General features: G+C 42.1%; 1 long non-coding RNA gene across 1 annotated transcript; it reads right to left on the reverse strand.

Moving 5' to 3' along the window:
- Positions 1-241: 241 nt before the first annotated feature.
- On the reverse strand, positions 242-16,339 carry LOC116276325. Its single transcript, XR_004185735.1, has 4 exons — positions 16,274-16,339; positions 9,651-9,723; positions 781-943; positions 242-574 (listed from the first exon to the last, which is right to left on the reverse strand). It is a non-coding gene; the product is annotated as an uncharacterized LOC116276325 (long non-coding RNA).
- Positions 16,340-18,357: the final 2,018 nt, after the last annotated feature.

The following is an 18,357-nucleotide window of genomic DNA, read 5'->3' on the forward strand; positions in this document are numbered from 1 at the left end:
TGACTCACGCCTGTAATCCCAGCACTTTGGGAGGCTGGGGAGGGTGGATCATCTGAGGTTGGGAGTTTGAGACCAGCCTGACCAACATGGCGAAACCCCGTCTCTACTAAAAATACACAATTAGCCGGACATGGTGGCGTATGCCTGTAATCCCAGCTACTCGGGAGGCTGAGGCAGGAGAATTGCTTCAACCCAGGAGGCAGAGGTTGCAGTGAGCTGAGATTGTGCCATTGCACTCCAACCTGGGCGACAAGAGTAAAACTCTGTCTCAAAAAATAAAAATAAAAAATAAAAAATAAAATAAAAAAGAATTTCCATCCTATATGGTCATGGGAAGAAAGAGTAAATTTTACTTTTAATTGTTAACACTGCCTTGAATTTATTCTAAGAGTTTATATTTAACTTTTGTTAGGCAACTCCTTTGAACTTAGTTCCTGAAGTTCTTTCCTGTGTGAATGTTGCTGGAAAGAGGTAGCAGGTAAACACTGCTCTCCATTTCTTTGTTTTGAACATTGAGGAGGTTTGGAAAAGTCAGCTTGATGTCAGGTCACATATAGCAGCACAAATAGGAGTTCTGCAATAATAATAAGAGAAAGATGGAGGATTAAGAGGTTTGGAAATTAATTGCTAATCCTTCTTGTACTGATTCAAGTGTTTTAAGGGCCTTAACCAATTTTATCTTTCCAGTAACTGCATGAGGTAGTGTGTTATTCTGCTGGGAATGCCATAGCAAAGTACCACAGTCTGGGTGACCTAACCAACAGAAATGTATTTTCTCACAGTTCTTGAGGCCCAAACTCTGAGATCAAAGTGTTGGCAGGGTTGATTTCTTCCGAGGACTGTGAGCGAAGGCGTCACTCTCTCCGTGGCTTGTAGACGGCTGTCTTCTTCCTGTGTCTTCACACAGTCTTCTCTCTGTACATCTGTATCCAGATATCCTGATCTTATAAGAACACCAGTCATATCAGGTTTAGGGCCCACCCTAATGATCTCATTTAAACTTAATTACTCCTTTAAAGACCCTGTCTTCAAATAAGGCCACATTCTAAGGTACTTTGGGTCAGAAGTGCAACATATGATTTTTATTTTTATTTTTATTTTTGAGATGGAGTCTCCCTCTGTCGCCCAGCCTGGGTGTGCAATGGCATGGTCTCAGCTCACTGCAACCTCTGCTTCCGAGTCTCAGCTCACTGCAACCTCTGCTTCCGAGGTTCAAGCGATTCTCCTGCCTCAGCCTCCCAAGTAGCTGGGACTACAGGTGTGCGCCACCACGCCCAGTTAAATTTTTTGTATTTTTAGTAGAGATGGAGTTTCATCATGTCAGCCAGGCTGGTCTCGAAATCCTGACCTCAGGTGATCCACCCACCTTGGCCTCCCAGAGCGCTGGGATTACAGGCCTGAACCACCATGCCCGACCTACATAAGAATTTTTTTTAGGAGAGAAATAATTCAGCTCACAACAGGCAGGTACTGTTATTATTATACATCCCCTTCCCTGCTGTTAGAAGAGGTAAGAGCACAGGTTTCTATGAGAAAGTCCTGGGGAACATAGGCAGAGAGTGATGAAGACATATTGAGGATGGAGTGATGATGTTTTCAGGTGAAACACAAGACTGAAATAAAGGAAAAGATTTGGAGTCACAAGTGGTTAGGCTGCTGGCCGGTGGCCTGGTAGAGTCTGAGGTCATGAAGGAATGTCGAGCCAGCAGTCTATGGTCTGATGAAAGCATTTCACAACATTGTGCCTACTGAATACAGCTCAAATTTCTTAGTCAATTGGCTTAAATCTAACTTAACTCTATTCCCTGTACAGGTGTACTTAAGATGGTGAGTACAAGCATACCTCTGCTTCCAAGGGAGACACCCTTGCCCATAGCCCCTGCTTCTCTCCCTGAGTCCAGCATTGCTGGTTGAAGTAGGCACGGGCATCTGCTGGCCTGACATGCAAAAATGGACCAGTCCAACAAGACTCCTACTTTTAGGACTAGAAATGGGCAAGACAACAAAAAGTAGGAGCAGAGGGAATGTGATTCGGAGACAGGGGTCAGAGTGGCCACTAGGCCACTTCCAGGTCAAAGCTAAGATGGAACAGACCTGGATAAGGCAGAAGAAGCTGGCTGAAAGAGAACTGAACAATGCAGAAAAGCATGCCAGAGACTATAGATTCTGTGAGTGGATCTGAAGACGATCAGGGGTCTCCAGAGTCACATCCATCTCCCCAGTCCAAATATATTCTTAAAAGGAACCATCTTCCCCAGAAACCCACTGACTGCAAGAATTTGAATGGATCCTTTTATTTGCAATGACAATACCCAGTTGAAGCAATGCTCCTTTCCTAAGAATTCCTTCATTCCATTATTGGATACTGCCACGGTCTCAATGCTTGTGTCCCCCCAAAATTCATATGTGGAGACCTAATCCCCAGTGCACTAGTATTAAGAGGAGAGACCTTTAGGAGGCGATTAGGTCATGAGGGTGGAGCCCTCATGAACGGGATTAGTGCCCTTATAAAAAAGGCCTGAGGAAATTGTTTGCCCCTTGCATCATGCGAGATCACAACAGGAAAGTGCCATCTATAAAGCAAAGAGCAAGCCCTCATCAGACACTGTATCTGCTTGTACTGATCTTAGACTTTGCACAATCTAGTACTGTAAGAAATAACTTTCTGTTGTTTATTAAACGACTCAGTCTAAGGTATTTGGCCATGGCAGCCTGAATGGACTGAGACAGGCACTCATGTGCTAGGTGCTATTTGGGGCAATGAAGATTCAATACTAGATAAGACCCTTGCATAGAGCTGATTTGCTTGTGGTCGTAGATGGTAATGTTCGATACTCACTATTGGATTACTCACCACAGCTCCATGCCCCGCACTGGCCCATCCTGGCCACAAGCTTTTCACTCACACTGTTCACAGTATTTTCTCATCATAGAATTCCCTTCACCAGCTAAAATCCTACCCGATTTCCTAGTCCAGCTCAAATGCTACTTCTTCCTTATAGCTTTCTAGAATGTCTCAGACAAGGTTAATTTCCCTCTTTCCTACATCACTTAACACTTCTGTGGCCATCGTGGCTCTATGCCATTTGGCCTTAGAGTTCAAGTTATTTACATGCCTAATCATCTTCAGCAATGTAAACTCCTAAAGAACCAGAAATGAGCCTGATTCCCCCTCTTCCTAGGGCTTCTCATGGAACCTTCCCCATATGACCCATTCAATGAATATCGGTTAAAATTAAGTTCAACCTATGAGGAGCCAGTGAGGGAGAAAGTGAGCAGGACATTGACCTTCGTCCCTTATTCCCAGCTTCCATATCCAAGAATATGACCCACCCTGTCTCCTAAAGTAAAATGAAATGGTGATGCATAATGAAAGGCTTCAGTCTAGCTGCCCTCCTACAAATCTAAATTATCACCAGCTCATGGATAAGCTAGTTGTTTTTCAGCCTTGGCATGTGGTCAGAATTGCACAGCTAGGAAGAAAGCATAATAAAACACTTCCAAGTTCTTTGAACTGGCAAAACTGTGTTTATACAATTACATGAAAACAAGCTAATGTGATGGCACTGCGGACATTTAATGATGTTGGGGTCAGGAAATTACAGTTCCCTGGTTCTATGTTTTACTGCAGAGTGGTTTGCATCTCATCAGAAAAGAATCTCACTTTGGAGTTAGCCCTTCATGCATGGGGCTTGCTACAAATAAGGGGCTGGGGAAATAAATTCTTAAGTGAATTTTATTTCTTCCTGAGAGGTGAATATGATAAATGGATTTAGCTTCTGGGATGCACCAGAAAATTCCACTACTGATGTGCAGGTGGCAGCAACGTGGAGAATAATAAAAGATACCTTCTGTGCCTTTTGTATGTGTGTCCAGGATTTTTTTCAACCACTTCTTCTGTGGAGCCCCACGGACCTTGCCAAGACCTCCTGGACATGGGCCAGAGATGAGCTAATGCAGTACTAGAAGGAGCATTGAACTCGCAATTGGAAGACCTAATTAAAGACTCAGGCACTGAGCAGTCAGGGGATCCTGGGCATCTTGCTGGACTTCTTTAAATCTTAGATTGTTCATCTGTATGCTCAATAATGGTTAAGGTCCCTTCCATAGTTTTGAACTGAATCTATGTCAGTTGGTTTGACTGTTGTCCCACATCTACAAAATTACTGCAGCTGACCCATCAACATTAGTGTTATTCTTCTAATTACACCGATTCATACACATGTTCTGACCTGGCTCCTTTTGTGACTAACGCTGCATCTTTCAAATGGTGTCCTGGGGTAATGCGATTTGGCTGGGACTGTGACACTGTGTCCATACATGGTATTAGGGGCACAGCTTCCAGGATTGCTATTATCTCCCTAGCAGCATATTCGAATACATAGTTCATTCATGTGATCATCGGCCTTCAAGGATTTTATCACAGTATTATTTTTAAACTCAAACGAACTAAATGTTCAAGTATTTAAGCTGAGAGGTTGGTTGAGGGATACATTTTCTGTGCAGGGGTGATCACTTGTAAAAATAAGGAGATTTGACACAATTATAGGAAAATGGTAAATCTGCCTTCAGAAATGTTTACCCCTTGGGCATCTCTAAAATGCTCTTCTTGGAATCCATGTCTTTGAAACATGGACCAACGAGACTATGAAGTGCAGCATTCCTGAGACCAAACTGCCCAGATGGAATCCAAAACAGATTTGCAATGCATTGGGAAGACTGTAGCTGGGAATGGCGCTGCATGCCTATAACCTCAGCTACTTGGGAGGCTGAGGTAGGAGGATCGCTTGAGCCCAGGAGTTCAAGAACAGCCTGGGCAACATAGCAAGATCTTGTCTCATAAAAAAAAAAAAAAAAAAAAGGATTATAAGATACAGATGCTAAGAGGGATTGTGTCAGTAAACCTACTTTATTTTTGACATCTAGTGCTATAGATGCTTTCAAACGCTATCCCTTTAAAGGTTGCCTTTTTTGGAGTCACAGGTCACAGCACACTGAGGTCGCAGCAGTGGAAGGTGGAGCGCTGTGGAAAGCAATTAGCAATATCTATTGAAAGTCATTAATGCATCCAAATCTCTTCATCAAGTAACTCTACTCTCAGAAATCTATCCCAACATTATAAAGAGATGGTCAAAAATGTATGTATAAGAGATGTTTCCAACAAAAATTAAAAGCAACAGGAAAATGATTCAGTACAGTATGTGATAGAAAATGTCACTAAAATGATGCTCCTGAAGACTGTTCTCATAAGATACAGAAATTTGTATGCAGTCTTAGTAAAGAAATGAGGTTGTGAGTTTTATGTACAATATTTTTCAACACACATGAAGACAAATGCAAGACAAAAAGTTAACAGAGGGGCCAGGCACAGTGGCTGACACCTGTAATCCCAGCACTTTGGGAGGCGAAGGTGGGAGGATTGCTTGAGCCCAGGAGTTCGAGACCACCTTGGGCAACATGGCAAAACCCTGTCTCTACAAAAAATAAAAAAGTTAGCCAGGTATGCTGGTGCACATCTGTAGTCCCAGCTACTCTGGAGGCCGTGGTGGGAAGATCCCTTGAACCCGGGAGGTGGAGTGCTGAGATCGGGCCACTGCACTCCAGACTAGGTGATGGAGTGAGACCCTGTCTCAGAAAAATAAGGCTGGGTGCAGTGACTCATGCTTGTAATCCCAGCATTTTGGGAGGCTGAGGTGGGCAGATCACTTGAGGTCAGGAGTTTGAGACCAGCCTGGCCAACATGATGATACCCCATTTCTACTTAAAATACAAAAATTAGATGGGCTTTGGTGGCATGTGCCATAGTCCCAGCTAGTCAGGGGGCTGAGGCAAGAGAATCACTTGAATTTGGGAAGTGGAGGTTGCAGTGAGTAGAGATCATGCCACTGCACTCCAGCCTGGGTGACAAAGCAAGACTTCACCTCAATAAAAATAAAATAAAATAAAATAAAATAAGGTAAAAAGCTAACAGAGATTACTTTAGATTTGGGAGGATGCGTGATTTTTCCCTTCTCCTTAATACTTCACTCCGTTTCACAAATACCCACAATAAGCTTTACCTTAAAGTTTTTATAATAATAAATTTGTAAAATTATAGAAGTCATTTAAGAAAAACAGCTGCTGTTCATCCTTTAATTACTTGTTCCTTATTTGAGATTGCCTTGTCTCTCAGTTCATCACCTGCTTCTTCTCTCCCTGCAGAACATCAAAGCCACAGAATTGACTTCTGCTGGTGATGACTGCAAATCTCACAACCCATAAAGCCAGGTTTAATGGAAAATCCCAAGATGGTGAGGACAACAGCCTATTTATTTTCAAATGATTATTTAAGGATAACAGAAAGAAACACTGCAAGATGGGCATTCATGGATAACTCTGGCTCTGAATCCCTGAGCAAAGTCAAGGACCAGAGAGAGCAGACCAGTGCCAGCACAACTTGATCCTACAGGAAGGCAAGGATGGTTTCACACTTTTTTGAAACAGGCTTTTCTGTGGGAGCTCCAAACTCTTGGAAGATTCCAATGTTTCCCCCCTAAATTAACCCATCCTAAAATAGTCAAGGTGGAGCCAAGGAAAATCAGAGAGCAGACTTTAAGCTTTGGATTTTGGGGCCACATCCAGCATATGAGCTTTTTCCACAAGTTTGTCTTGAGGGGTAACAGCGAGTGTGCTTTGAAGTGATATTTCCCAGGGTAGTTACATCTCTCAGTAATGAAGTTATTGGCAGTGTTACTTTCCTTTTGATGCTTTTCTGTATTTTCTAATCTGAGTGAGTTTGTGTTGCTTTTATAAGGAAAAGAATAATTTTTATTTTTAACATCATAATTGAGGGCAATATGTAAAAAAGGTGCATAGGAAAGAAGACTCAGAAGGTGGTGAAGTAAGATTTTATATATATACTTATTTATAATAAATTATATATATAATACTTTCTTTGCATTTCCTAATTGCTTTTTAATGGAACTACATTCCATTTCCCATCAGAAAAATACACATTTATTTAAACGTAACTGAGTCCTAAAGTTCCAAATGAACTCTAGAGAAATGTTTATTTTCACTGATGGATATTCTTTTATTTCTGGGGTAGGAGGAGGAATTCATTGGCTCCAGATCATTAGACATCCACATAACTCAAGCTGGATGCTGTCTTAAGAATTTACTGAGCATTTTACCTAGGACTGCACTAGTCTATTTGTTTCACTCATTTATTCGTGCAACATACATTTTGTATATTCTATGCTTAAAAAAAAATTGAGATGGAGTCTTGCTCTGTTACCCAGGCTGGAATACAGTGGCATGATCATAGCTGACTACAGCCTCAAACTCCTGAGCTTAAGCCATGCTCCTGCCTCAGCCTCCCAAGTAGCTGGGACTACAGGTGTGCTCCATCACACCTGGCTAATTTTTTATTTTACTTTATTTATTTCATTTATTTATGTTCTGAAGAGAAGGGGGCTCACTATGTTGCCCAGGCTGGTCTCAACCTCCAGGCTTCAAGTATCTTCCCACTTCATCCTCCCAAAGTGCTGGGATTACAGGTATGGGCCACTGCACTCAGCCATAATAGTCTTTACTTTAAGTGTATTGATAAATACGTTTGTCTGTATGCTGAAGGAACTTTCTGTCTTGCTGAGAATATAGACTAATTAATCAACAATTATAGTTCAGCAGTGGTTCTTAAAATTAAGCATACATCAGGCCAGGCACAGCAGCTCACGTCTGTAATCCCAGCACTTTCAGAGTGAGGTGGGTGGATCACTTGAGGTCAGGAGTTCGAGACCAGCCTGGCCAATATGGCGAAACCCCGCCTCTACTAAAAATACAAAAGCTAGCCGGACATGGTGACATGCGCCTGTAGTCCCAGCTACTTGGGAGGCTGAGGCAGGAGAATTGCTTGAACTGGGGAGGCAGAGGTTGCAGTGAGCCAAGATTGTGCCACTGCACTCCAGCCTGGGTGACAGAGGGAGGCTCCATCTAAAAAAAAAAAATTACGTATTTACGTATGCATGAGAATCATCAGGAGGGCTTTTTAAATCACAGATTGGGGGGCTATACCCCAGAGTTACTGACTCAGTCTTCAGCCAGTCTGGGAATCCCAGGAAATGCTGCTATGGCTGGCCTAGGGCTCACACTTGGAGAACCACTGCGATATTAGTGCTTGAAAGAGAGGTATATAGGGTGCAGTGTGACCACCTCCAATGGTGTATTCGTGTTGAAAGCTGTGAAAGTGGAAGTGAGATGGCAGAGAGCATGGGCCCACAAGGCAGGATTTGCACTCAGCCCCTTAGAATCCTGGAAGCCTTAGTTACTAGGTAGCTCTTCTCTTTCAGGCCTGGCAACAGCTATCACCTCCTTCCCTGCTACGCTCTGGGGCAGAATTCCGCCAACTCCATTTCTCTCCTGCCTCCTCTCAAGAATCTCTTTAAACTCCAAAGAAATCAGAAGGGGTTCTACATCCTCGGAAGAGGTTAGACTGCAGGCTGTAGGTGGCTAGGAACTGGCCTCAAAACCAAAAGGACCCCACATCATTAAAACAGTTCTGATGCCATTAGACATACAAGGAACATAACCTCACCACTCTTGAGTCAGGCACCGAACCACAAGGCCCTTCAAGAAGGAGGCTTCACTAATAATAGCATCATCGGCCCTGGCAGAGACTCTTCCAAATGCTTGTGTAGGTGGAGATGGGAGGGAAGAAAAGGGCCTACATCCCTGCGGCTGAAAATGCCTGTAACGTTGACTGTGTGGGATAGATCCTTTGCTGTAGCTGCAGTGACCCCCATTTAGTGACTCTGTGAGTACCTAATGTAACCAGTGGTTTTTCCTAAGTCTGTGTAATCATAAAATGTTGTAAAGCATTGCTATATTATTTAGTAAGGCCACATATAAAATATCTTCTGGATGAAGGTCAACTAGATGATTACAGTGTTCCCTGAGTGGACTTTCAGCTGTCAAACAGAAGTGGCATGAGCTTTAATTTCTGCAACTGTGAACCTTGTATTTTGTCAGCTGGGTAGATTTAAATGTACCAGGAGAGCTAGTCCTTTAAAGTGACCCACAGAATAGATAATCTTGCAGTAGTATACTCATTCTCTAGTCTGTATTTAATATCAACTTGGAGTTTTATGTATTGCATGCGAGGGGTTATGTCTGCAATTTTTAATAAGTCTATAAAGGCGAGAGTCAGTACACCACAATATTGTATTTCTTTCTTGAACAAATGTGTGTGTGTAAGGAATAAATGTGAGAATAAAAATAGCATATAGAGAGGCCAGGTACGGTGGCTCACACCTATAATCCCAGCACTTAGGGAGGCCGAGGCGTGTGGATCACCCTCTGAGGTCAGGAGTTCAAGACCAGCCTGGCCAACATAGTGAAACCCCATCTCTACTAAAAATAGAAAAAATTAGCTGGGCATGGTGATGGGCACCTGTAATCCCAGCTACTCAGGAGGCTGAGACAGGAGAATCGCTTGAACCTGGGAAGCAGAGGTTGCAGTGAGCTGAGATAGTGCCATTGCACTCCAGCCTGGGCAACAAGAGCAAAACTCCGTTTAAAAAAAAAAAAAGAAAGGCATATAGAGAAGAAATTTGGGGTAAAATTCTTCGCAGGTTTCTCTTTTAATCTAGTACATTTTGCTCGTCACTTACTTCCTTCCCTTTCTTGTCTTGCAGTTGATCTCATTTTTCTTCCTCTGTATCTGAGGAATGGCCTATCCAGGGACTGGCAAAAGGAGAAAAACAAGATGCAGAGGAATGAGACCGAGAATATCCCAGTGAGAACAGTTCCCCCAAAGTGCTTCATTTCGGCTCCAGGTAAGTTATAATCAACTGAAGCTCTCTTTGGTACATTAATTCAGGGTGTCAGGTGTCAAAATCTGTATTTCAAAGTGCTTTCCTTGCATGTAAGAATACACTAGGCCAGGCACGGTGGCTCACGCCTGTAATCCCAGCAATTTGAGAGGCCAAGACGGGCAGATCACCTGAGGTCAGGAGTTTGAGAACAGCCTGGCCAACATGGTGAAACCCTGTCTCTACTAAAAATACAAAAATTAGCTGGGTATGGTGGTGAGTGCCTATAATCCCAGCTACTCAGGAGACTGAGGCAGGAGAATCGCTTGAACCTGGGCGGCAGAGGTTGGCAGTGAGCCAAGATCGTGCCACTGCACTCCAGCCTGGGCGACAGAGAGAGACTCCGTGTCTAAAAAACAAAAACAAAAACGAAACAAAACAAAAAAACACTAGTCTGGCAGGACTTGAGTTCATGTTTTCTTTCCTTTTTTGAGACAGGGTCTCGCTTTGTTGCCCAGGCTGGAATACAGTGGCATGATCTTGGCTCACTGCAACCTCTACCGCCTGGGCTCAAGCAATTATCCTGCCTCAACCTCCCAAGCAGCTGGGAGTACAAATGCGCACCACCACGCCCAGCTAATTTTTGTATTTTTAGTAGAGCCAGGGTTTCACCATATTGGCGAGGCTGGTCTTGAACTCCCGGCCTCAAGTGATCCACCTGCCTCGGCCTCCCAAAGTGTTAGGATTACAGGCATGAGCCACCGCACCCAGCTGAGTTCATGTTTTCTGTGTGCAATGCAATGATGAGGTGGAAATTGTTATACCCAGTTTACAGATAGGAAAACACAGATGATAAAAATAGAAATATTTGTTTTTCTTTTTTTTTTAAATGGCCATTTAGTTTTTAAATAGCAAAAATGTCCTGGGAAATATGCTTGACTACATGTGGGAAAAAAGTTAGATTTTTCTTCTTAGCACATACCTAAGTAAATTCCAGAAGAGAATAAGGAGATTAACTGTAAATATCGAAAATACAAAACTACTAGATGAATAGAATGAATATTTACCTAATTTCAAATATAGTAGAATTTTCTAACAAAAGCCATGAAAAAAATTACTTCTTTTGATAATATGCATCTTTTAAAAGTTCCATTTAACAGTACTGAAAACAAAATATAAATGTGGAAAATAAGTTTAAAGAAATATTTGCAACATACATGAATAGAGAGATGGTGTGCTACAAAAAGAAATTTTAAAAATTAGGGCCAGATGCAGTGGTTCACGCCTGTAATCCCAGCACTTTGGGAGGCCAAGGTGGGTGGATTATTTGAGGTCAGGAGTTAGAGACCAGCCTGGCCAACATGGTGAAATCCTGTCTCTACTAAATATACAAAAATTAGCCTGGTGTCATGGTGCATGCCTGTAGCCCCAGCTACTTGGGAAGCTGAGGCACGAGAATAGCTTGAACTGGGGAGGTGGGGGTTGCAGTGAGCCGAGGTCGAGCCATTGCACTCCAGCCTGGGCAACAAGAGCTATACTCTGTCTCAAATTAAAAAGTAATAATAAAAAAAATTAAACTAAACAATCACCACCTGAAAGGGAGCATGGGGAAGTAACCAAGTATTTTTGAACAGAAGAATTTGACTTTATATCCTCAGGTTAAAGACAAAAACTGTAAGTAATTATTGTAGCTAGTAGGTTTGTAGGTTTGTTTTTACAGTGTTATGTGTTAGCAGTTCTGAAACTATGTATATTCTAGGATTGACAAAATAATGGAATCCAGGGTTTTGTACTATCAAAGAATGGAATTACAAATACATGAAGGGAGAAAGCTACAAAGCATCTTGTAGTGTTGGATTGGAATTGGAGGTATCAGTCTAAATACATAGCTTTAAATATGTAGTTATAGAAATCAATATGAATCTCAGGACACAGACAAATACCTGGCTCTGTTTGCTGAGAGTGTCTAAAAGCAATGACATTTGGTAGCAGTGAGCACATTTAGTGCCCAGGCATGGTTTTTAAACACTACCCTCCACTGAAAGGAACCAGAGCTCCTTGGAGAGTTGGCTGATTCCAAAAATGAAACATTTTGCTGTGCAAGTAAGTAAAGAAATGCTCAAAGAATAATAGGGACATGTCACAAAGACATAGGAACCAGGTCCAAGAGGCTCCCACTGACCAACTCTGGAACAATTTGAGCATCAAAATAAAAGCGCAGCAGATTATCATTCATCGAATAAAATTACAATCCATGAGTATCTACATTGATATAAATGAATGAATAAATACATAAATAAATGGATGGAGAGAATAAAAAGTGCTTCCTTAGAGCAGGATTCAAACTAATAAACAAGGAATGTTGGAATGAGAGAACTGCCTTTCGATACCATCATAATAATAACTGATGCAGCAAGAATCATCAAAGGATGGTAAAAACAGCAAGTAAAATGTTATTTTAGTTTTGAGACAAGGTCTCGCTCTGTCACCCAAGCTGGAGTGCAGTGGTGCAATCTTGGCTCACTGCAGCCTCAACCTCCTAGGCTCAAGCAATCCTCCTACCTCAGCCTCCCGAGTAGCTGGGACTACAGGCACACACCACCACAACCAGCTAATTTTTGTATTTTTTTTGTAGAGACAGGGTTTTGCCATGGTGCCCAGGCTGGTCTTGAACTCCTGGGCTCAAGAGATCTGCCTGCCTTGGCCTCCCAAAGTGCTGGGATTACAGGTGTGAGCCACCATGCCCAGCCACAAGTACAATTTTAAGGATTTAACAGGATATTTATATAGTATCTAGTTGCTCCCTGTTAGATAGCTTTTAATTTCAAAGGGTAAAATGGCAACTTTTACAGTAGAATATGTTGGTAGAAATGACCTTAATCAAATGATGAGAGTTAACAATATCAGTAGTGTGTCAGAACCACAGCACGTGCCTCCTGCACTAAGAAAAACACTGCATCACTTCTGCAATATTCCAGCCAAGATGCATAACATGAACCTAATCAAGAGGAAACACCAAAAAACTCAAAACTCTTTTATAACATAATTGACCCTTACTCTTCAAAAGTGTCAAAGCCAGACAAGAAAGACTGAAGAACTACCCGGATTAAAGGATACCAAGGGTACAAATGTCATAAGTTTTCTTGGATTAGATCCTGGACCAGAATCTTTTATTTTGCTAAAAGAGCAATGGTGAGCCAATTAGTGAAATTAAACAAATTCTGTGTAGATTAAATTCTACTATAATCTCAATGTTAACTTTCTGATTTTGATAAATCAAATCTGGGGGTATATGTAAGACTGGTCTTGTTTTTAGAGAATACACACAGAAGTATTTATTTCTTTATTTTGACTCAGGGTCTTGCTCTGTCTCCAGGCTGGAGTGCACCTCGTAGCTCGATGTGTGATCATGGCTCACTGCAGCCTCAAACTCCCGGGCTCAAGGGATCCTCCCACCTCAGCCTCCTGAGTATCTGGGACTACAGGTGTGCACCACCACACCTCAGCTAATTAAATTTTTTTTTTTTTTGGTAGAGATGGGGTTTTGTTATGTTGCCCAGGCTGTTCTCAAATTCCTGGCCCCAAGCAATCCTCCCTCCTTGGCCTCCCAGAGTATTGGGATTGTAGACATGAGCCACTCTGCCCAGCCACATGGAAGTATTTAAAGGGAAGCGGGCATGAGGTTGGCAATTTACCATCAGATAGTTCAAAAAAAGTAATGTATGTAGGAGAGAGAGAGAAAGCTAGAGAGATATGAAGCAAATATGACAATGTTTGTATTTGGGGAATCTGGGTAAGACTATATTGGAATTCTTTGTTCTATTCTTGCAATCTTTCTATAAGCCTGAAATTATTTCAAAGTAAATGATAGAGACAGTGAGAATTTTTTAAAAAAGTCTCTCCACAAACACACACAGAGACATACACATGCAAAAACATGACTGAAGGAAATTGAGCAAAAGTGTTTATAAGATTTATATCTGGATGGTGAGATTACATAGTAATAAAAACATTACATTTGAAATTAATCTTTATGTTTTTACATACTACACATGCTCAATCATGTGTATTTATTTTAAAAATATCCATTTATTTAAATTTTAAAAAGCTCCAGCAGGGCCTGTGGCTCTTGCTCTGCCTGTCACGAAAGGCACCTTTGTGATGACGGTTGTTTGTCTTTGTTGCTGCTTGTCTATGCATGGACACACCCATCTGGGCTCCACCAGCAGCTGTGGTGGTGGCAGAATAGTTCTGGGTATGACCATGACAGCAAGACAGCTGTCATCTCATATTACTGAGAGTGTCACATGCTTTTCCCCTGAGGGGCTGAGTAGACCCTACACCAGAAGGAATTCTAAAAACAGCAGTGTGCATCCTTTTTGCTGCGGAAGCACCCTGTCACTTTCTTGTGTCCCAAGCATTCCAGAGTGAGAAACTTGGAGTGTGTCTGCATCGTTAAAATGTCCTTGGATTTTTTTTTTTTTTGAGACAGTTTCACTCTTGTCACCTAGGCTGGAGTACAGTGGAGTGCAGTGGCTGAATCTCGGTTCACTGCAACCTCCGCCCCCTGGGTTCAAACAATTCTTCTGCCTCAGCCTCCTGAGTAGTTGGGATTACAGGTGCCCACCACCATGCCCAGCTAATTTTTTGTGTGTTTTTAGTAGAGACAGGGTTTCGCCATGTTGGCGAGGCTGGTCTCGAACTCTTGACCTCAGGTGATCTACCCGCCTCAGCCTCCCAAAGTGCTGGGATTACAGGCATGAGCCACCATGCCTGGCCTGATTTGTAGAAAATTATTATTTATTACAGATTTATAGTGCATGCCCTGTTAATTGTTGTGCCTTGAAAAAGTGTTATTTTCCCTGTAGTTGTAGTTTTTAAAATAATTTTTTCAACAGCACATCTTATAGTATTGGGTAGAAATAACAGAAAATCAATACATACGAGTCTGATTGGCTGATGAAAATATAATAAGTGAGTCAAAAAGGTAAGTGGCTGGAGGGAGCAGAAAGCACTGCAGTTCTGGGCCTTAAAGTATAGATGATGCGATGAGTTCGACAGCTTCTTTGACCAATTTATTTCACAGCTTTCTAATTTCTGCCAGTTAGAAGTGACATAGGTGGGTCACTGAATATTCATTCCTCTGACCTCAGGCCAGGTGATTCTTAATGTCAGGATGTCAGAGGATAGGTCGCAACCCAATTTTCTTCAAAACTTCTAGAAAAGTCTTTCACAATTTTATGTAAGCAGACCTCCTGAATTTTTTATCAATCAAAATCCAGACCTAATTGATGAAGCTCTTTAAATCATAAAGCTGAGTCTTTTATTTACTTTGTGGTTTCAGAGAAAGTCACATGTCTAGTTGTTCTAGATTGTTCTACTTTCCTTCTGTTGCTATGAGAGATCATTTCCTCTATTTATTCTCAAAGGCTGCCACCATCCAAAACATGGAGAAAAACCCTTCGCCTTTCATTAGAGGAATGAGACTTGGAGTCTCTATTAACCCAATTTCTGAGCAACCTCTGTTGGACTCAGACAATTTAAGATATACTCATGTTAAATGGCATGCTCTTCGGGAAACCCACCTGACTTTCTGATATTTACAAAATATTTAAAGAAAGAGAATAAAAAGCCTTTAGAGCAAAACCCTGGAAATATATAATTTACTTCCCAAATATTCAAAAGAGAACGTATGAGAGTGAAAAGCTTATTGTTCTGGATTAAAATCAGGCAATGTGTTTAGTTACTTTCCAGAAAATAAATTTAATTCAGGATGTGAAATTAAATACACAAATATAACAAGATTGGTGAATGGCTTTAAGGTCTTAAAATTCAAGTGTGTCTCTGTTGTTTACATTGTAATGATTTCTGTATTAATGGTATTAATAATTTCATCACCTTTTCATAATAGTAATATCTAACACGTATAGTTATTTAAGGTGACTTATACGTAGGGATTCCTTTAACCCTTCCAGTAGCCTTACTAAGTAGGTACAATTATATCTTTTTTACAGATGAAGAGACAGGCACCAAGAATGGATTGCTCAAGTCTACACAGCTAATAAATGGCAAAGTACACATTTAAGTCCTAAATCCTGAATACAGAGTCCACGTTTTTAGCTGCTACATTTGACTTTGTCCGAGTTATTATCAGAAGCAAATTGTAACGCCAAACTTTCCTCTTTTGCCTCCCAGCACAATTTATGGGCGGTCTCTCCTCACCCAGGAGTGTTGGGTAAATGTTTAACAACCAACCCTCCTAAGAACTAATTTATAGCATTTGCCGATTTCCATGGTGTAAATATTCCTCCATGGCCAATTTCAAGTTACCCACTTGGTGTCACTGACCATGAGGTTGAGAAAAGACGGACTAAAAATTTAGCAATTGGCTCTCAAGAGCCAGCTCTATCAGACAGTTCATTTTCTGGGTGTAATTTTCAGGGTAAAACTGAGGCAAGCGTGAAATGAAGGTCTTGGGTTACCGTTTCAACGGCGTCTGGCTCCACGCACTCCTCCAGACAAATTTCTGAGGTTACCGGAAGTCTCCTAGGGGAGAAGAACCAGGATGTGGATTTGCCTTGCGCTCCTGGGAGTTTGGCATTCTCTTGCGCCACCTGGTGGCTGTAACTGACCATTGCTGTTTTCCCTGCCGCTGTCTTGAATTCAGGCTTCAGGGTTCTTCTTTGCCCAGGGGCAAGTTCAGTTACTAATTAGGCTTCTGGTGGGTAATCGGGCTCTTTAATGGACAGTCTCCTTCACTGAGACCTTTAAGATGAATTCCCAGGCAACGGGCCAAAGGGCACTTGAATGACAAATCAGCAGCCTTGTTGTCCTCGCTGAAAACACCACCACAACTTCACAGCACCCCCAGGCTTGGTTCATAAACGCCAGAACATCCGGTGTCCCCGCAGATGTCCCAAAGTTCTTGTCACTGTTTTCTAGGAGGTTTAGAGGGTCCCCAGCAAATAGGTCTTCAAGTCTTCCACGTTGATATTCCATAGTTCCAAAAGCTCAAGGCAGAATCCCCTCTGCCATCGCATAATCCTGCCCTTTCTATCACTGCATAATTTAAAGATTATATATAGATATATATATAAATTATCTACCTATATAGATTATATATACACATATAGATTACATATATAGAGAGATGGTAGATAGATGGGTGATGGTCTGATAGAAGTGGTTTGGAGGTTACCTTTTGGTTGTGGTGATCCATACCGCCAATCTGCTCCTTAGTGTATTAGTGACTGAGTACTAATCCTATATTTGGGAGGTCCTCAAACATTCTTCCCTTCTTATTTTATTTTATTTTATTTTGTTTTATTTTATTTTATTTTATTTTTTGTAGAGACAGGGTTTCACCATGTTGCCCAGGCTGGTCTTGAACTCCTCAACTCAAGCAATCCTCCTACCTCGGCCTCCCAAAGTGCTGGGATTACGGCGTGAGCCACTGCACCCGGCCACCTTCTTCATTTCTCTGTCTTCTACTTACTACGAATTTATTCATATAACAAGTATCTATTGAGCACAGCTATGTGCTAGTCACGTGGCTAGGATGTGGCCACAACGATGAATTAGACATAGATCCAGCCCCTGCACTTGAGGGGCTGCCATGGTGTGGTGGAAACTAGGGAATACATTTGGAAGCCTTAGACAAAGCAGAATGCTGTGGGTGTGATGATGAGGGGCTACTGCACTCCAGCCTGGGACAGAGTGAGACCCTGTCCAAACAAACAAACAAACAAACAACAACAACAAAGCACATTCGTTGCTATAAATTACTTCAACAAACAGTTTCACATGTCCCTCTTCCTAAAGATTCCTTTTCAGCTGATTCGAGACACAGCCTAGGAATCTTCATATTAAACATATTAAATAAACACCCAGATAATATTTGATGCAGGTGGTCTAGGAAACCCATTTTGAAAAGCATCGACCTAGAGAGGTGGGTTGCTCCCAAATCCCCCTGGCATCTTGCCTAAACAGCGCTTCTGTCAGCAGCCTGGATGCTAAGCAAGCACCTGCAGTCCTGGAGTTCTGAGTGAGTGGTTTTTAAACTGCGGCCTGCATCCCCCTGAGGTTACCGAGAAACTTTACAAGGGTTTCTTGCCAGGTGGTTTTCAGGGCATTCGTTTATTGACCCTCAGTTTCCCTTTGTACTATTTCGTGAAATCCATCCACAGAGGCGCTGCAGGGCCACCAGGGAGGATCTTCTCCCCACCTGCCCTTTTGTCCTCCCACTCTCAGCCTCAAGCTCCTGGGCTTAGGCGATGCTCCTGCCTCAGTGATTCTTCCACATTTTTGAATATTTGAGATCATAGACTCCATGGATTTGTAATATTAGGTCTCAAAGTAACACAGCTTGAGATTCATCTGGGAAACAGAGGATGAAATCAGAGTAGGGTAGACAGTGGGGAAGCAGGCTTTCTAGGACAGCAGAGAGTGGCAGGCGGAGCTGTCATTCAGGGCCATCTAGGCACAGCCTCTGCTTTCTACCTGGAAATGGAGGTGGCCTCGTAGATTGTGAGGCAGGTTCAGGAACAAGGAGAGGCCGATGCTTTCC

The sequence above is a fragment of the Papio anubis genome, chromosome 8 (genome assembly GCF_008728515.1).
Source record: "Papio anubis isolate 15944 chromosome 8, Panubis1.0, whole genome shotgun sequence".
In the NCBI taxonomy this organism is placed as follows: Eukaryota; Metazoa; Chordata; class Mammalia; order Primates; family Cercopithecidae; genus Papio; species Papio anubis.